The sequence below is a fragment of the Propithecus coquereli genome, unplaced genomic scaffold (assembly GCF_000956105.1).
Source record: "Propithecus coquereli isolate 6110/MARCELLA unplaced genomic scaffold, Pcoq_1.0 Scaffold2, whole genome shotgun sequence".
In the NCBI taxonomy this organism is placed as follows: domain Eukaryota; kingdom Metazoa; phylum Chordata; class Mammalia; order Primates; family Indriidae; genus Propithecus; species Propithecus coquereli.
This window is the reverse complement of record NW_012144966.1, coordinates 6,105,576-6,121,854: the sequence shown is the minus strand read 5'-3', so window position 1 is coordinate 6,121,854 and position 16,279 is coordinate 6,105,576.

Genomic DNA, 16,279 nt, shown 5'->3' with positions numbered 1-16,279 from the left:
ACAATAATTTAAAAATTTTTTTTTAAAAAAGTATTGTATAACAGCGGTCCCCAACCTTTTTGGCACCAGGGACTGGTTTCACGGAAGACAATTTCTCCACAGACAGAGGTGGGGGCAGGAGGCGTGGGCAGAGGGAGGTGGTGCGGAGCTCAGGCGGTGATATGCAGCCCATTTTCTAACAGGCCACGGACCAGTACTGGGCTGCGGCCCAGGGGTTGGGGACCACAATCGTATAGGGATAAAAGAAATTGGGGGAAGCAAGAAGGAACCTTCAGTTCAATATCTGTAGCATCCAATTTGGGGAGCAAGGTAAGTTCAAGTGAAGTCCAATAAGGGATAAACTGAAATCCACTCTGGCTCTTTCTTGCTAAGCCAAAGACACAGTCATGAAACTTCTGTCCCTGAACCTGACCACGTGGGTCCAAGACATGAGCATCTCAGTAGCCTTGAAACTTTGCTTTTGGCAACGTCTACATTCCAGTGGTTGTTGGTCCTCTTTTCTTGCCTGAAAAAGATGAAGAATTATATTGGTAGCAGCAACTAATTGATATAGAAAAACCTGAAATTATCTTCTTCTATTTCTTTATTACAACAAACCAACCAATGGCATTGTCTGTCCATCAGCCTTACCCACAGGGAACAATCAAGAGACTTTCCACCCCATAGGCCTGGAGGGCTGGGCTCTGGGCAGTGAGATGCTCAGAGCAGTGACAGGCAGGACTTTGCTAAAGGAGGTGTGGCCACCAGTTGCTGTGGAAGGCAGTCCGCAGCCTCAGTGCCACCCCGGGTAGCACTACAGGAGAGAGAAATCACACGTTTTTACACAGTCTGAACATACTCATGACCAGTTATGTGAGGCCCCAGGATCAGCCTTTAGGAAAACTCACGTGTGTCTCTGCTGGTGTTTTTAGTTGCTCTGGTGGTCAGTTGTAGCAGCTCAGGGCAAGCTGATGCTTCACCACCACTGCCACCCCCAGATCCATTACACTAATTATGGGGCACATGCCTCAACTGTCTCTTCTGTAAAATGGGAATACAACAGTACCAACCTCACAGTGTTGAGAAAGTAAGTGAATAATACATGGAAACAACTTAGCACGGTACATGGCATATAATAGGTGCTCAATAAATGTTTGCTACTGCTGTAGTATTTGCCTTACCTTCTACTGCTAGAAGACAGGGTAGTGTAGTGGCGGGAGTCAGACAGCCTGGGTTTGTGATCCTATCTCCATTGCTGCCTATTAGCGAGTTAACTTCTCTGTGCCTCAGTTTTCTTGTCTGTAAAATGGGGATGATTATAAAAGTAACTCCCTCACAGGGTTGAAAAGACTAAATGCGATAATCCATGGGAAGCGCTTAGTATAGAGGACCCAATATACAGTAAATATTAGATAAGTTTATATGAGGTTTTATTATTACCATTATTGCTTCTGACTGACACCTTTAGAGAAAGTAGCTTCCATCTGAGCTTTGTACAGTGTGTCACAAACCAACACACTGGCACAAGCACCTCACTCACATGTTGGCACCATTTCCCTATTCATCCTGTTTCTAAAGATGCCACTTGTCAGTCCCAATCCCAATAAAAAAAAAAGTTAAGTCACTTTCTCAAACTTTACTTTAGCTCATGCTCTTCCGCAGGCAGAGAGCTGTAATCGAGAAAAGAGATGCAATTTTTGGAAGCCTTGATAAAATCTTTATTTAAACCTTATCAACACTGCAAACCATTTTTGAGGATTTGGATTTTCCTCCACCTGCCAGCTCCTCACAGCTTGGCTAAGAAACAAAGACATATGCTTAGGTAAATGAAAGAATTTTAATGAAAAGATTCTGCAATTTTTTCATCTTGGTATAAACAAAAATTATGTTCCAGAATCCTCTAATAGACTGTAAAACAAGTCTTCTCTGGGATTCCCTTTCAGTTTGGATGCCTTCTTCATGAAGCCTTGGGGGTTGGGGCAGGGGCTAGATAATCCCCCAAGAAAGGTGACTCCAGTGAGCCTAGGCCATCAGCACAGAACCTTATGTCTGGTCTGTGAGCTTGTTCCTTTACAAGTTTTCAGCAATGACAAAAAGCAGGAGCGTTTCAAAAGGCCATAGCTGGCAGTCAGCACGAGGCCCGGTTTGTCTCTGAGACCCTTCGCTCTTCTGTCACCCTCCCCCAACATCTTTCAGGGGCCTCATCCCCCACACTCCAGCCCCCAGCCTCAGCCCCCAGCACGCACCCACACTCCGTATTCCTGATACCCTCCGATGTCCAGGGGCCATGGCAGGGAGCATCCTCCCTGTCCTAGACCTGGGCCTCTTCCTCCCTTCATCATCACTTCCCCACGCCAAGTCCTCCCTCGGCAGGTCCCTGCTCTCTTCTATTGAAAACGCATCAAACTTATCTTACACGAAGGCAGTAGAGACAACTGTTTGTGTGATGTGATTTACAGTACATCACCTAGACTGTCCCCTGTCTCCCACACTAACATTCCCCCCTTACCTCGCCCACAGTGCCTGAAATACCATCCTTCAGGACTTGGCTGCTTTGGATTCAATCTTTACTGTTTCCACAAGTCCTCTGTTGAATTACAACAGCGCCTGGGCTGGAACAACACATAAAGTCATATCCAGGAGCAGGGAATTCTTGGAGAATGAACCAAAAGACAAGGCAGTTGTGATTTAAAAAAAAAAAAAAAAAAGGCAGGGAGGGAGAAGTGAGTCTAGAGCATAAGGGACTGTCTTATTTAAAAGGACAGATGAGGTCACTGGGTAAACAAGGCATACAGGCCCTGGGTTACAGACAAGGGGCAAAGGAAAAGGAAAGTTAGAAAGGATTGGAATAAATCTCACCCCCTTCACAGAGGTGGCTTTTAAGTAGAGTAATTATTGGAGAAACTAATCCTCATTTCACTGTGTCATCTGGCTGATGTGTCACCTCCCACTGTCTTGCCCTCTCATCAGCTTCCCCTTCTGCTCTACCCAGTCAACTTCTGCCTAAAACTAATCAACATATGCACTTTATTTTAAAAATGACATCAGTATGTGAATAAGTTACTGCAGCAAAACAGCAAGGGACGTATTTTCGTGGGAGGTGGACACCTTTCAACAGGCCTCTCCAATCACTACCTTTTTGTGACATTTCATTATACATAAAACTGGGTTGGTTGGTTTTATTCTGTTTGTGTCCTATAGAGCCCAGGCATAGTCCCTTCACTCATTCATTCATCAAATATGTATTAAGAACCCACCATATGCCAGGCACTGTTAGGCTCCAGAGATTCCAAATGAAAGCCATATTCCTGACTTCAAGGACCTCATGTGCTGGAAAACCAACTCTCCAAAAAAAACTCACAGCCCCTATTTCGGGGTATTTGCCAAATCCTGTGATGTAAACATTCCCACTATGGCCAATGTAGCAGTCAGCTCTCCCCAGCCGACACCAGCAGGCTCCAGTACACGCAGTGAAGCAAGGGCGACGAGTCAACCATCAGAACACAGAGGCAAGCGCAAAGTGCTACGGAACCAAGGTAAGAAACAAAGTCCACCTGCAGACGGTCAAGGGAAACAGGAAAGAGAAATCGTGAACTTCAGCCATTGAAGGAGAGAAATTAATTTTTACAATGCCCCACCAGACTGTAAGCTGGAGGACAGAGACGGTGCTTTCTTTTTTACCTTATCTTTCTTGAAATGTCTTTCGGTGAACTTTTCAGTATATAACACAGATACACATTACAGCTATTAAACTGAGATTTTGAAGGACAGGGAATTAATATGAGTAGCTTGTCCCTTTTTCCTGGTGGCTGTACAAGTGGTTTTCAGATTTTACAAAAGGAAACCTTGCCATTGCTAAGTGCATCCTGAAAACTCATTTTATTATTTTGACTTCAGTTTTAATTAACTGTACATATGGCTGCTCACTCATTAGGGTCATATGGCCAGCTGGGGATGGATCTTCCTGGCATCTGGGCCGAGCTAGCATGTGCCTCTGGGATTTGGGTCTGTGATGAGCTGTTATGAAGGAGAAATTTGGGAAAGGTTTCAAAACTCAGGTGCCAAAAGCAACCGCACTGGCTCCTCCAAAGTCAGAGCAAAAGAACAAAGGGCCATAGAAAAATGTTCCAAGGTAACAAATCAAACTCACTCTACAGCAGAGGTTGACCAAGGACCACTCAAGCCCATTGGAGGCTTGGACAGGTGCTAAAGTGTCTGCAGGTTTTAACACTTGGCAATTTTCAAAATAAAAATTCAATGACATACCACTAAATTCAATAGCACAGAATATCAGTGACCCAGAAAATACCACTCCACAAAGATGCAAGTCACCTTGGCAACCACTTTTGTTTGTGCTACTGCTAAATCTCTCTCTTTTTTTCAATGCAATGCTAAAAAGACAGTGGAAAACAGGTTTATAGCCCTGGTGGACCACATGACTTGCTGCCTTCCAGAAAAGAGGCTTTCTTTCTGGAAAATGAATGCTTCCGTGTAATTATTTAAAATGGAATACTGAAGCTGTGTCTACCAACGCCAAAAACAACCAGTCTATATGATGATTGTAGTTGGAAAAAAAATGTATCAATCCATTATTGATATTGTGTAGACAAACAGTTGAGTCACTAAAGTTTCAACTGGCTGCCTAAAGCACCTGAAATGAAGACACCACTCCAAAAGAAAGAAAAAAAGAGAGCAGGAGGGATGGAAGAAGGAAGGAAGGAAGGAAGGAAGGAAGGAAGGAAAATGGTAACTATGTGAGGTGATGGATACAGGTTGATAGTGGAGACTATTTCACCATGTATACATATATCAAAACATTAAGTCTTACGCCTTAAATAAATATAATTTTTATTTGTCTATTACACTTCAAGGAAGATGATAAAAGAGAAAAAAAGACACCACTACAGGTGGCTCATGCCTGTAATCCTAGCACTCTGGGAGGCCGAGGTGGGAGGATCGCTCGAACTCAGGAGTTCAAGACCAGCCTGAGCAAGAGCAAGACACAATCTCTACTAAAAATAGAAAAAAAAGTACCCAGGTGTGGTGGTGTCTGCCTGTAGTCCCAGCTACTCAGGTGGCTGAGGCAGGAGGATCGCTTGAGCCCAGGAGTTTGAGGTTGTCAGCTACGTTGATGCCACGGCACTTGCCCGGGCAACAGAGTGAAACTCTGTCTCAAAAGAAAAAAAAGACACCACTCCAGAACAAACATAAGAATTACGAAACAAGGAAAATATTTAAAAGTAACTAGCATATTTGAAACTCGGACTTGGGGGGGGGGCAAGGGCAATATACATAACCTAAACATCTGTACCCCCATAATATGCTGAAATAAAAATAAAAATAAAAGTAACTAGCAAAAGCCTTTAGCATCCTAAAACATAAATTATAAAATGCCAGTTACTATCAAGTTATCTTTGATTCCTTTATTGAAATGAATGATTCTTCACTAGTAGCTACCAATCTCAGCCCTTCATTCAATAAAAATCTTTGTGCAAACTCTATTAAATTCAAATTTTGTACAGCATAAATACATCCTCATATTGCCACAAGGGCCCTGTAGACATTTTCTTAGCAGCACAAGCACAGTGGTAACTAATATCTCATTTACTATTTTTAAGCATAAGTCACTAGGCTGGAGACTCCCTAAAATACCAAAAAATTTCCTAAAATCATTAGCACTTTCCCTATGAAGCAACAATATTTAATAGTATGTACTAAACATATTTGTTATCTGTATTCCAGCTAATTCAAAAAAGGACTTGCAGTGGTTTTGACAACACATACACTTTGAATCATTAAAATAAGGATAAGATACCAAAAGCCTGTACTTGAGAGGAGGAAGATTATACCAGAAACCCAGGCTAAGGACAGTTACTATAATTAAGTCCTAAATTTTGCTTTATATTTTTTAGGGGCAAATAAGAATTTTGGAGAATATTATAATTCCCACTCATTAAAATAGAAGCAATGCTTTTTCCTTGCCACTACAATCTAAGAGAAAAGTATTGCATGCATCCTTATATAAAGAACAGTAAACAACAACAATAGGCAACTTTTAAAGCAATTTTAAAGATGTATTTTCTTCATATGAACATTTCTTATAACCTCCGGGATATAATATTAAATCACAGTTTTATGAAGGCTATTCTCCAGAGAAGTAAACTAATGTCGTCCAGGTATGTGATTTTCTGGGGCTGTAATCTGATGAGGAGATAGAAAGCCTGAAAAATCTAGAAGATTGGATGGTTAGAAATTCTGTGAGATAAACTTTCTCAACTATAAAATATTGTAGCTGTGCTATTTTTTTTATTATTATTATTCCAGGGTTTTGTGAGGGTACAAACATTATAGTTACACTTTATGTCTTTGTCTCACCCAAACGCGGGTTAAAGGCATGCCCTTCCCTTGGCTGGGCCCAGTGGCTTACGCCTGTAATCCTAGCTCTCTGGGAGGCAGAGGCGGGCGGATTGTTCGAGCTCAGGAGTTCGAGACCAGCCTGAGCAAGAGCGAGACCCCGTCTCTACTAAAAAAAATAGAAAGAAATTAATTGGACAACTAAAAATACATAGAAAAAATTAGCCGGGCATGGTGGCGCATGCCTGTAGTCCCAGCTACTCAGGAGGCTGAGGCAGAAGGATCACTTGAGCCCAGGAGTTTGAGGTTGCTGTGAGCGAGGATGACGCCACAGCACTCTAGCCTGGGCAACAGAGTGAGACTCTGTCTCAAAAAAAAAAAAAAAAAGGCATGCCCTTCCCTCCCTTTAGTGCTCCCCGTGTTCTTTAGTTGTAGATTTGCACCCCCATCCCCCTAATCCCTAGAGAGTATTTCTGCCATGTGATCAACCTAGTGTTGATCAGTTAGTACCAATTTGATGGTGAGTACAAATGGATCCCATTCTTCTGCTCTTTTGGTGCCCCACTTTGGATAATGGGCTTAAGTTTAATCCAGGAAAGTATGACAGGTGCTAGATCACTGTCGTTTCTTATAATTGAGTAATATTCCATTGTAAACATATACCAAATTTTAATAATCCATTCATGGATTGACGGGCACTTGGGTTGTTTCCACATTCTTGCAATAGTGAATTGTGCTGCCATAACAGACAACTCAGGACTTGAGTGTGTCTGTCACATTGCCGGTGCCTGAAATTAGATCTGCCTGCTTTCAGTAACAGAAGTGCAAGGAGCAAGAGGACATTTGGGTATGAAAATCAAAGAGCAGCACAGTGGATCTCAGTCACGTACATGCCCCACCCACAGCCCGTGTAGACACCTTGGCTGAAGGGGTTGTACCACGTGCATCTGGCCAGAGATAATCGGACTGGGGGCAGTCACTTGACTTAGAGGCCAATAAGCCACAGGCCAATTAGGCCCATGACATGTGTAGGGGAGAAAAAGCAACATCTTTTCTTCACCCATCACAAGGGTCATGGCTGAGGCCCTTATAATAAAAGAGAGATTAACAAGAGAAAAGCATACGAACTAATCTAATGTAAGTTTTATGTGATATGGGAGCCTTTAGAAGTGAAGACCCAAAGAAATAGGGAAACCTGTGTATTGTTATGTTTAGGTTTGATGAAGAGTGGACAGTTGTGTAGAAGTATGATTGGAGGACAGAGGACGAAAGGGTATGATCTGACAGTAATAAATTGGGGGACTTAGCAAGGCTGTTTGTTCAGATTCTCCTCAGTGACCCTGTGTCTTTAGACATAAGGACTTTCCTTTCCTCCGGGTATAGGGTGGGCATCTCTGGAATGAAAGTTGTTTACCTACTTCAGGGGAAGGTCAGCTGGGTTTTCGGGTCTACTTCAGGGGAAAGGACGCAGGGGAAGGTGAGAGTGACCCTCCTGCTCTGCCGTTTCTCAAATGCCAAGCTGCCACATTTGGGGGTAGCACATCCTGAACCCCACCACATCGCTTGGCTTAAAAACATAAACTTGTCCATTCTGATTCTCTCCCTTCACCGTTTAAACCAAAAAATACTGAGATTGGGGCAATTTGCTATGGAAACAGCAGTTGAAATATCATGACATAGATAGATGCCAAAATTCATGTTGCTCCATGTGTGAAAGAAAGCAAAAAAAGAGAAAGCTAGAAGCAGCAGATTTAAGGCAGAGAAGTGTACGCAGATGAGGATGAGAAAGCTGAGCAGGAAGTGCTGGTTTGCGGAGGGGGCCGAGCCAGGTCTGTTTCCAAGCTCTAGAATTCAGATGGCTCCACCTCTCTCTGTTCCATGGGCCTTGCCCTTTCCTGTCTGGTTTTTCCCTTTTTCCGGGTTTCCTGTGCGCATGAACCCTTGCAATAAATGGTGAATTACCTAAGGTAATTTTCTAAGTCGCTCTCTTTGCACCCAAAGAGGATAAATTAAAATATATTGTTCTATCTATGGAAAGTGCCTTTCACCTCTGCAACAGATTGATTTCAGGGACATGTTTCGCCAGAGGCAAATCTGTTCTCCAGCAGCAGCATCTCAGGGGCCTGAAAAAACTGAAATCAATCGGAGCCCCTGAGTTTTTGCCATCAAGTACAAAAGCAACAACTTCGACCTGAGAGAAATATTTAAGAGGAAGTATTACCAGTTTTCTTCCTCTACAGGGAAAAAGAAAATGATAGTATATGTCTCTCGAATATCTGATTTTTAGGAGTACTGCATCCTGGCCAAAGCCAGGGATGGTTAGCTGCCAACGGGTTAGTTCTAGATAATCCAAGATATTTTGTAATATAGTCTGTCTAAATATTGAAAAACGTCAACCCAAAACAGCAATTTTGATTTTGAAGTACTAATGGAAGATAAAGTTGACTAAAGGCATTTTCTGGGAACAGCTGGCCTAGATTTGAATCCTGGCTCCTAAATTTGCTAGATGTGCAACCTTGAACAAGTTTCTGTGCCTTTATTTTCTCATCTGTAATATGGAGTAGTTATAGTATCTCTCTCATAGAGTGATTGTTAGGAGTTTTTTGTTTTTGTTTTTTTTCCTATTTTTAGTAGAGATGAGGTCTTGCTCTTGCTCAGGCTGGTCTCGAACTCCTGACCTCAAGCAATCCTCCTGCCTCGGCCTCCCAGAGTGCTGGGATTATAGGCGTGAGCCACGGCACCCGGCCTGGTTGTGAGTTCTAAATGAAATATTTATGATGGTCACTTAGCGCAGTGCCTGGCATACAGCAGGCACTCAATAAATGTGAGTTACTACTATCCCTCCCCTGGTAATCTTGTTTCAGTTACTCCAATCACTTTATTCACAGACACTGTACTTAGGAGCCATCTTTGGGACAGTTTTAAAGGAGCAGAATCAAAAAGCAAAACATATTTCATGGTCATAGGGTGACATGAGGACATTTGGGGACTAAATGCATGGATTTGAAGAACTAAAGTTTCAAGGACATGGTTGAGAATGAAGAAGCCATCCTAAGACAGTAAAAATTCAAATATTCTTCCAAAGACCTGGCATCCTGTAGGAAAATACCTATTTTAAAAATACAAATTAACTAAAACAACAACAATATTTTTAAAACACCTTCTGTTCTTTTATTGTTTTCACACTCATTGTTGTTGCCGCTAGGTTCTTACAAGCTTGCTTCTATAGAATTTCACCTTCCCAAAATAAAGTCCCCAATCTAAGCGCCTATAGCTGACACTATCAATGTCCCAGTCTAATTCCTTATCCACAGACTTCTCTCTGCAGGTGTCCACATCTCTGGGCCTTCAGGCTTTTTATAGAACCAAAGGGCTGCTCCACCCCTCGTGGCAGAACAGTGTGCTAGGACGAAATATCCTTGGGAGTAGCTTTCAACCAAAGACTTTTGGGAGTCAGTGTATAAATACCCCAACTCTCTCACACTTCGGATAGGATAATTCAAAGGCAAGTTTTACCCCACTTCTCAAGAGTTTTCCTACAGAATTAAGCCCTAGTGCCCCACAGTAGATGCTGAGTTAATAATTCACCTTATTTTCTGTCTTTTCTTCTCAGAATTGCTTGTTCACCCCATTCCCTTCCACTGATGTTCCCTGCACCTCTCAAATAAATGACTCTCCTTCAAATCTTGTCTCAGGGTCTGTCTATGGGAGAACCCAAATCTCTGCAGAAATCTTTTCCTTATTAACCAATCTAAAGTGTCCAAGAAAGCAGTTAAAGCCCCCAACCAGTCTTCTGCATTGATTTTTTTTCCTTCTTCCCCATACATTTGCCAAACTCCAGCAATGTCTGTCAAAACCCCCAAGCCTAAGAACTGGAAAGCCTTCAGTGGGTCGGCAATGAAAAATTCCAGTGTAGCTCTGCAAGAGGCAGCCTCACTTTTCAGGGGAACTAACCTGGAAGACAGAGACAGAACTCAGTGGTTGCTTTTCATCTTCACTCCCCAGTACAAAGTGGCTGGATCACCTTTGCCGAGGTATCAGTTTTCCCATGGTGAGGACTGCCAGGCAATTAGGTTTTTGCTCTCTCCAAATTTCAGCAGGAGCACAGAAGTTTTATTTTTAACTGTGCAGGAAGATGTTGCCACGGCAACACAACGAACTCCAAGAGCAATCTGATTGATTGATGATGTTGTGGGGAAGGAGAATTGACGTGAAAGACAGCGAAATAAAAAATCATATAGCTTTATCACCCTGGACCGAGTTTATACATCTTGGTTATTAGACACTAAGAGTATGTGATACCTGTCTATTGTTACGCAATAGAAGACGCAGACCTTTTCCTACCCTGGTCCTCCAAAGCAAGATGATGAAGAAAGAAACTAGTGAACTGAGCATCAGGAAAGCGAGCTGGTCTCTTGAATTTAAGAAATGTGTGATTAATGTGGATGAGAACATAATATTTGCTAGGCAGGCTAGGCATAGTGGAGCATTCAGACGCCCCACCCACCAGACAATTGATGGGACCATTGTGCCTCTCCCCGCCCTAAGAACATTTCACTCTCTGCCATCCTCTCCTTTCTTTTCTTTTTTTTTTTTTTTGAGACAGAGTCTCACTCTTTTTGCCTGGGCTAGAGTGAGTGCCGGGGCGTCAGCCTAGCTCACAGCAACCTCACACTCCTGGGCTCAAGCAATCCTCCTGCCTCAGCCTGAGAACTGCTTCACTAGAACTTTCTCCCTGAACTACCAGGAAGTTTTTCCACATCCCTTTCCTGTGCGATGAGAACTGCTTTAAGTCATATCTCTTTTCTTCCCTACTGTATGCTCCCTTACCTCTCCCAGGGCAAGAATAGTGTCTGGGCTATTGGGAAAGAAGTTGGAGAGGAATATTAACTGAAAGGAGAGAGGCCGGGCGCGGTGGCTCAGGCCTGTAATCCTAGCACTCTGGGAGGCCGAGGTGGGAGGATCCTTTGAGCTCAGAAGTTCGAGACCAGCCTGAGCAAGAGCGAGATCCTGTCACTACTATAAATAGAAAGAAATTAGCCAAACAACTAAAAATAGAAAAAAAAAAGTTAGCCGGGCATGGTGGCACGTGCCTGTAGTCCTAGCTACTCGGGAGGCAGAAGAATCACTTGAGCCCAGGAGTTTGAGGTTGCTGTGAGCTAGGCTGACGCCACGGCACTCCAGCCCGGGCAACAGAGTGAGACTCTGTCTCAAAAATAAATAAATAAATAAATAAAAATAAAAATAACCCACTTAAGTAAAAGCTCTTCGGGGTTTCTAAATTTTCAAGAGGATAAAGAGGCCCCCAGAAAAAAAATTTTAAGAACCATTCAGAAGAGACGAGACGAAGATATAAATACGTTACTAAACTCCCTGAGAAAAGACGTAGAACCTCAGCCCAACATGGGCTGGAAGGGATGAAAGAACACATAGCTCACCTGGATGAAGCCCTGGGAGAAGTTGCGCACTCACTCAGGCACGGAGATTAACAGGCTCAGGAGCAGTAGAGCCGCAGTAGGGGATAGAAGGGCCCAAGTTAGCACTTCCGCTTCCGGTTGCCCATGGCTGAAGGTGGTGTGAAAGGATTTAGAAGCCCAGTAGGGGTAGGGGTGGCGATACAAAGAGCTGCCCTGGAGGCAGGGCAGGAGGAATGCAGACTGTGGTGCTAATCCCCCAGAGGCTTGGGCAGGGACCGTCTGCTTCCACCAACAGACAAGTGCCACCCTTCATTAACTTCAGCATCAACGGCTTCTCGGAAGGAGGCTTAAGGGTCCCAAGAGCCAGAGACCCCAGTTTCCACAGCCAGGAGGTATAGGCCTCACCATCTTGGAAAGGGGAAAGGATACACTTTGTGGAGCTGAAAGAAGCCTTCTGGGAAGCTTGTACTTTAAGTCAAAATTTTTACTCATAAAGGACTCTATTATGCTAAAGGACACCCAATCACTAGATTTAGGCAAATTTAGGGTTTTTTTTCCACATAAGTTGAAATTGTTGTGTTAGGTAGATAGCGAGGGATTCCAGGTCTCCTAGGGATGAAAGTGGGTGCTGTGGCCCCCATCTTGGTCCTGCCCCACCCTAATTCTCCATACCTTGGGGAGAAGGAAATACTCTATGAATCTGCCAATCAGAACTTGGCCCCAGCTGCAAAAGAATGCAGAGGACTCTCTAGCCCACAGGCCAAGCGGAATAGGTACCATAGAGTCCAGAAACTGACTTAGAACAGCCTGCATGTGTAGTTAAGGCTCTGGTCATGTGACTCCCAACTGTCCAATCAAAGTGGTTGCATGGTGACCTCTGAACCACAAGGGATGTCGCAATCCGGGGACTACAAAACAAAACACAACCATAATCAGCCCGTTTTGCACCCTTCCTTTTGCTCTCCCTTTGCTGCGACGTTGGGTCCTGTCGTCATCTGTGGCATATGTATCATGTTCTATAAACCTATATCTTGCTCTTGCCTTATAATCCTATCTTTCTCTCCTCAATAAACCTCATTTTTGTGCTTCCTTACTTTGGTGTGTCTGCTCATTCTTCGGCCATGAGTGTGTCAAGAACTGACATTTTCAGACTAAAACCTGACAGTGGCTCAGAATAATATGAGATCAACTATTTTTTTCCTACTTCTAAATCAGAGGCTTAAGTTTTGACATCAACTAAAAGTTCTTTTTCTCTGTTCTTCTCCTATAGAAAGCTTTCCCACTATCATTATCTTTTTATAGTTTTCATTTTTCCTCCATTTCTTTCCCTTCCCTTATCCTTTCTTCTCCCTCCTATCTTCTGTTTCCTTGTTGTCTGCTTTAGGCCAGTTAATGGTAGCCTAAACTCACTGACCCAACAGTATACAAAGTTGTTTTCAAGAGTTGTCAATTATTGTGCCATTTACTATGGGCATTCTATAGTACACCAGGAGCTTTACACAGAATAGTTCATTTAACATTCACGATACAAGAAGGTGGATTTTTATAGTTAACATTTCACTGTAGCTCAGCGTAATTAGGAAATTCTCCCAAGGTCATACAGTGGTTATGCATCAGGGCCAGGATTTGAACCCACACCCATCAGAAGCCCATGCCCCTTCTATATCTAGCAGCCTCCACAGGTGCAGTATTTTACAAGGTACAGCCCAGGAGCTGTTTGCACCCCAATCTTCCCTGTCCTCTCTTACTCTTCCCTTATGACATATATTTCCCCTGTGTCCACACTCATCGTGAGTCAATGGTTACAGGCAAATCAAGAAATGGGGAGCAGTCACACGCAATGTTGTACCTGGATTATCATCTAAAATGCAGAAGCTGTAGCAGCACATTCCCAAATTATATCTTTCTTTAATCAAATATTCCTTGAGAGTTGATGATGTGCTGGAGGTCATTCTGAAGTCAAAGAATTGCCCAAACTCCCAGGACTTTATTAGATATGATTTTTAAATTATCTTTAACTGAGCACTTACTATGTGCCAGGCATGCAGCTAGTTACTTTCCACATATTATCTCATTCAATTCTTGCAACAATCCTGCATGACAGATTTTAACTCCCTTTTACTGATGAGAAAACTGAAGCCCCAAGGGTTTAAAACACAGTCTTATGGAATCACAGCTAGTAAATTCAATCTCAGGTCTGTCTGATTCAAAGCTCAAGTTCTTTCCATTGCTTGCAATGACTGTTTCACTAATATGTTAGAATCCCACTACTAGCATGTGACTTGGAATTATTAGTTTTTTTTTTTTTTTTTGGTGTAAACCTTTTCAGATTCAATGTGTCACCTCAGGCAGAAAACTGCCACATAGAGATGATGCATTGTCTCAGAAATGTGTTTTTAAATCAGAAACAAATCCATTTCCCTGCTTTTACATTGCACGGATGTCTTTCCTCCTTTTAAAATTCTCTTGAAAGATGGAGGCATTGAAAATGGCATTTTGCAAGCTGGTGTTCTTGGTTACCATCTCCTAGCTTTTTTCGTTCTCATTTTCTTTTTTTTTTTGGTTGAGAAAATCGTGAAATACCTTAGATATTAAACTGTAAATTATGCCAAAGTAAGATTCAGAACTGAAATAAACTTCATGCTTTTTTAATGGGGATTTTCAAATACTGAAATATAATTCATTACCCAAATGGGAGGAAGGATCTGGATCTTTCCACTTCTCCCCAGTGCCTGGTGACAAGTGACCTCAGGTTTCACTGAGGAAGCACCAGGAGAAAGGAGATAGATTCAAGAATGTCATAATCAAAATGAACTTTTCAAAGGTGTGCAGCAAGCTTTTATGCAACCAAGCATAAGCTCCAAACATTTTAAGTGAGTAAAACATGGTAAGAGTTAAGCACAGTTTCATCTGTGCTTGGAAAAAAAAAACATACAGGGCTAGAAGAAAATATTTTCAAAAGGCTTATATGCTAAAGGACTGTTTTCCAAAATATACAAAAAACTCTTAAAACTCAACAATAAGAAAGCAAACAACCCAATTTTTAAAAATGGGCCAAAGACCTTAATATTACTAGATGCCTCACCAAAGAAGATATACATATGGCAAATATAATAAGTCTATGGAAAGATGCTTTGCATCATGTTTCATAAGGGAAATGCCAATTTTAACAACAATGAAATACTACTTTACACTTACTAGAATGGTCAAAATCCAGAACACTGACACCACTAACCGCTGGTGAGGATGTGGCGCAACAGGAACTTTCATGCATTGCTGGTGGAAATGCAAAATGGTACAGCCACTTTGGAAGACCATTTGGCAGGTTTTTACAAAGTTAAACATACTCTTAACATATAAACCAGCAATCGTACATCTTGCTATTTACCCAAAGGAGTTGATAACTTCTGTCCATGCAAAAACCGGCACGCAGATGTTTATAAGCAGCTTTATTCATAATTGCCAAAATTTGGAAGGAATCAAGATGTCTCTCAGTGAATGAATGGATAAATAAACTATAGGACATCTAGACAATGGAATATATTTCAGCATTAAAAAGAAATGAGCTATCAAGCCATGAAAAGACATGAAGGAAGTTTAAATGCATACTACCAAGTGAAAGAGGCCAATCTGAAAAGCATGCATACTGTATGAGTCCAACTACATGACACCTGAAAAAGGCAAAATTTGCCAGGGATTGGGAGGAGAGAGGCGTAGATAGTTGGAGCACAGAGGATTTTTAGAACAATGAAACTACTTTGTGTGATATATAATGGTGAATACATGTCATTGTATATTTGTCCAAACCCCTAGAACATACAACATTGAGAGTGAACTCTACTGTAAACTGTGGACTTTAGGTGATAATAATGTGTCAGTGTAGGTTCATCAGTTGTAACAAATGCACCCTTCTGGTGAGGGACATTGATAAGTGGGGGCTACGCATGTGTGGAGGCAGGGGAAGTGGGGAATCTCTGTGCCTTCCACTCAATTTTGCTGTGAACCTAAAACTCTTCTCAAAAGATAAAATATATTTTTCAAATTACAATAAAAGATACAGGGAATGTTATGTGTATATATTTATACATATACACACATGCACACCTGTGTATATTGAATAAACAAATAAGTAAGACTTCTTGGTTATGGCTAGTCCTTCCTCTTCCCATAGATGAGATCTTGAGCAGGCCTATATCTTATCCACAAACTCTTAGATAATAAAAAGCCCTCCAGTCACTTCTAGTCACAAAAATAATCTCATTTTAGTAGATGCCTATTCCCGTGAAGTATACAAAATTCCAGACTTTATTTGAACCTGAAATTTCTTCCCACTGGCAGCTCAGGTTGGAAGGGAACAGTGGCAAGAAGAAGACATGGTTGCCCTTTCCTGTGTTTACCTGTCTAGCACCTTTCACCCCTCATCCTCCATATTCTAGGTGGACCCTGCCCCTCCAGAGTTGAGGAGCAGAAGGAAGGACAATAAAGGACAGGGACAGGTCTTATTTAAGATGTACTGTGACTCAGGTATG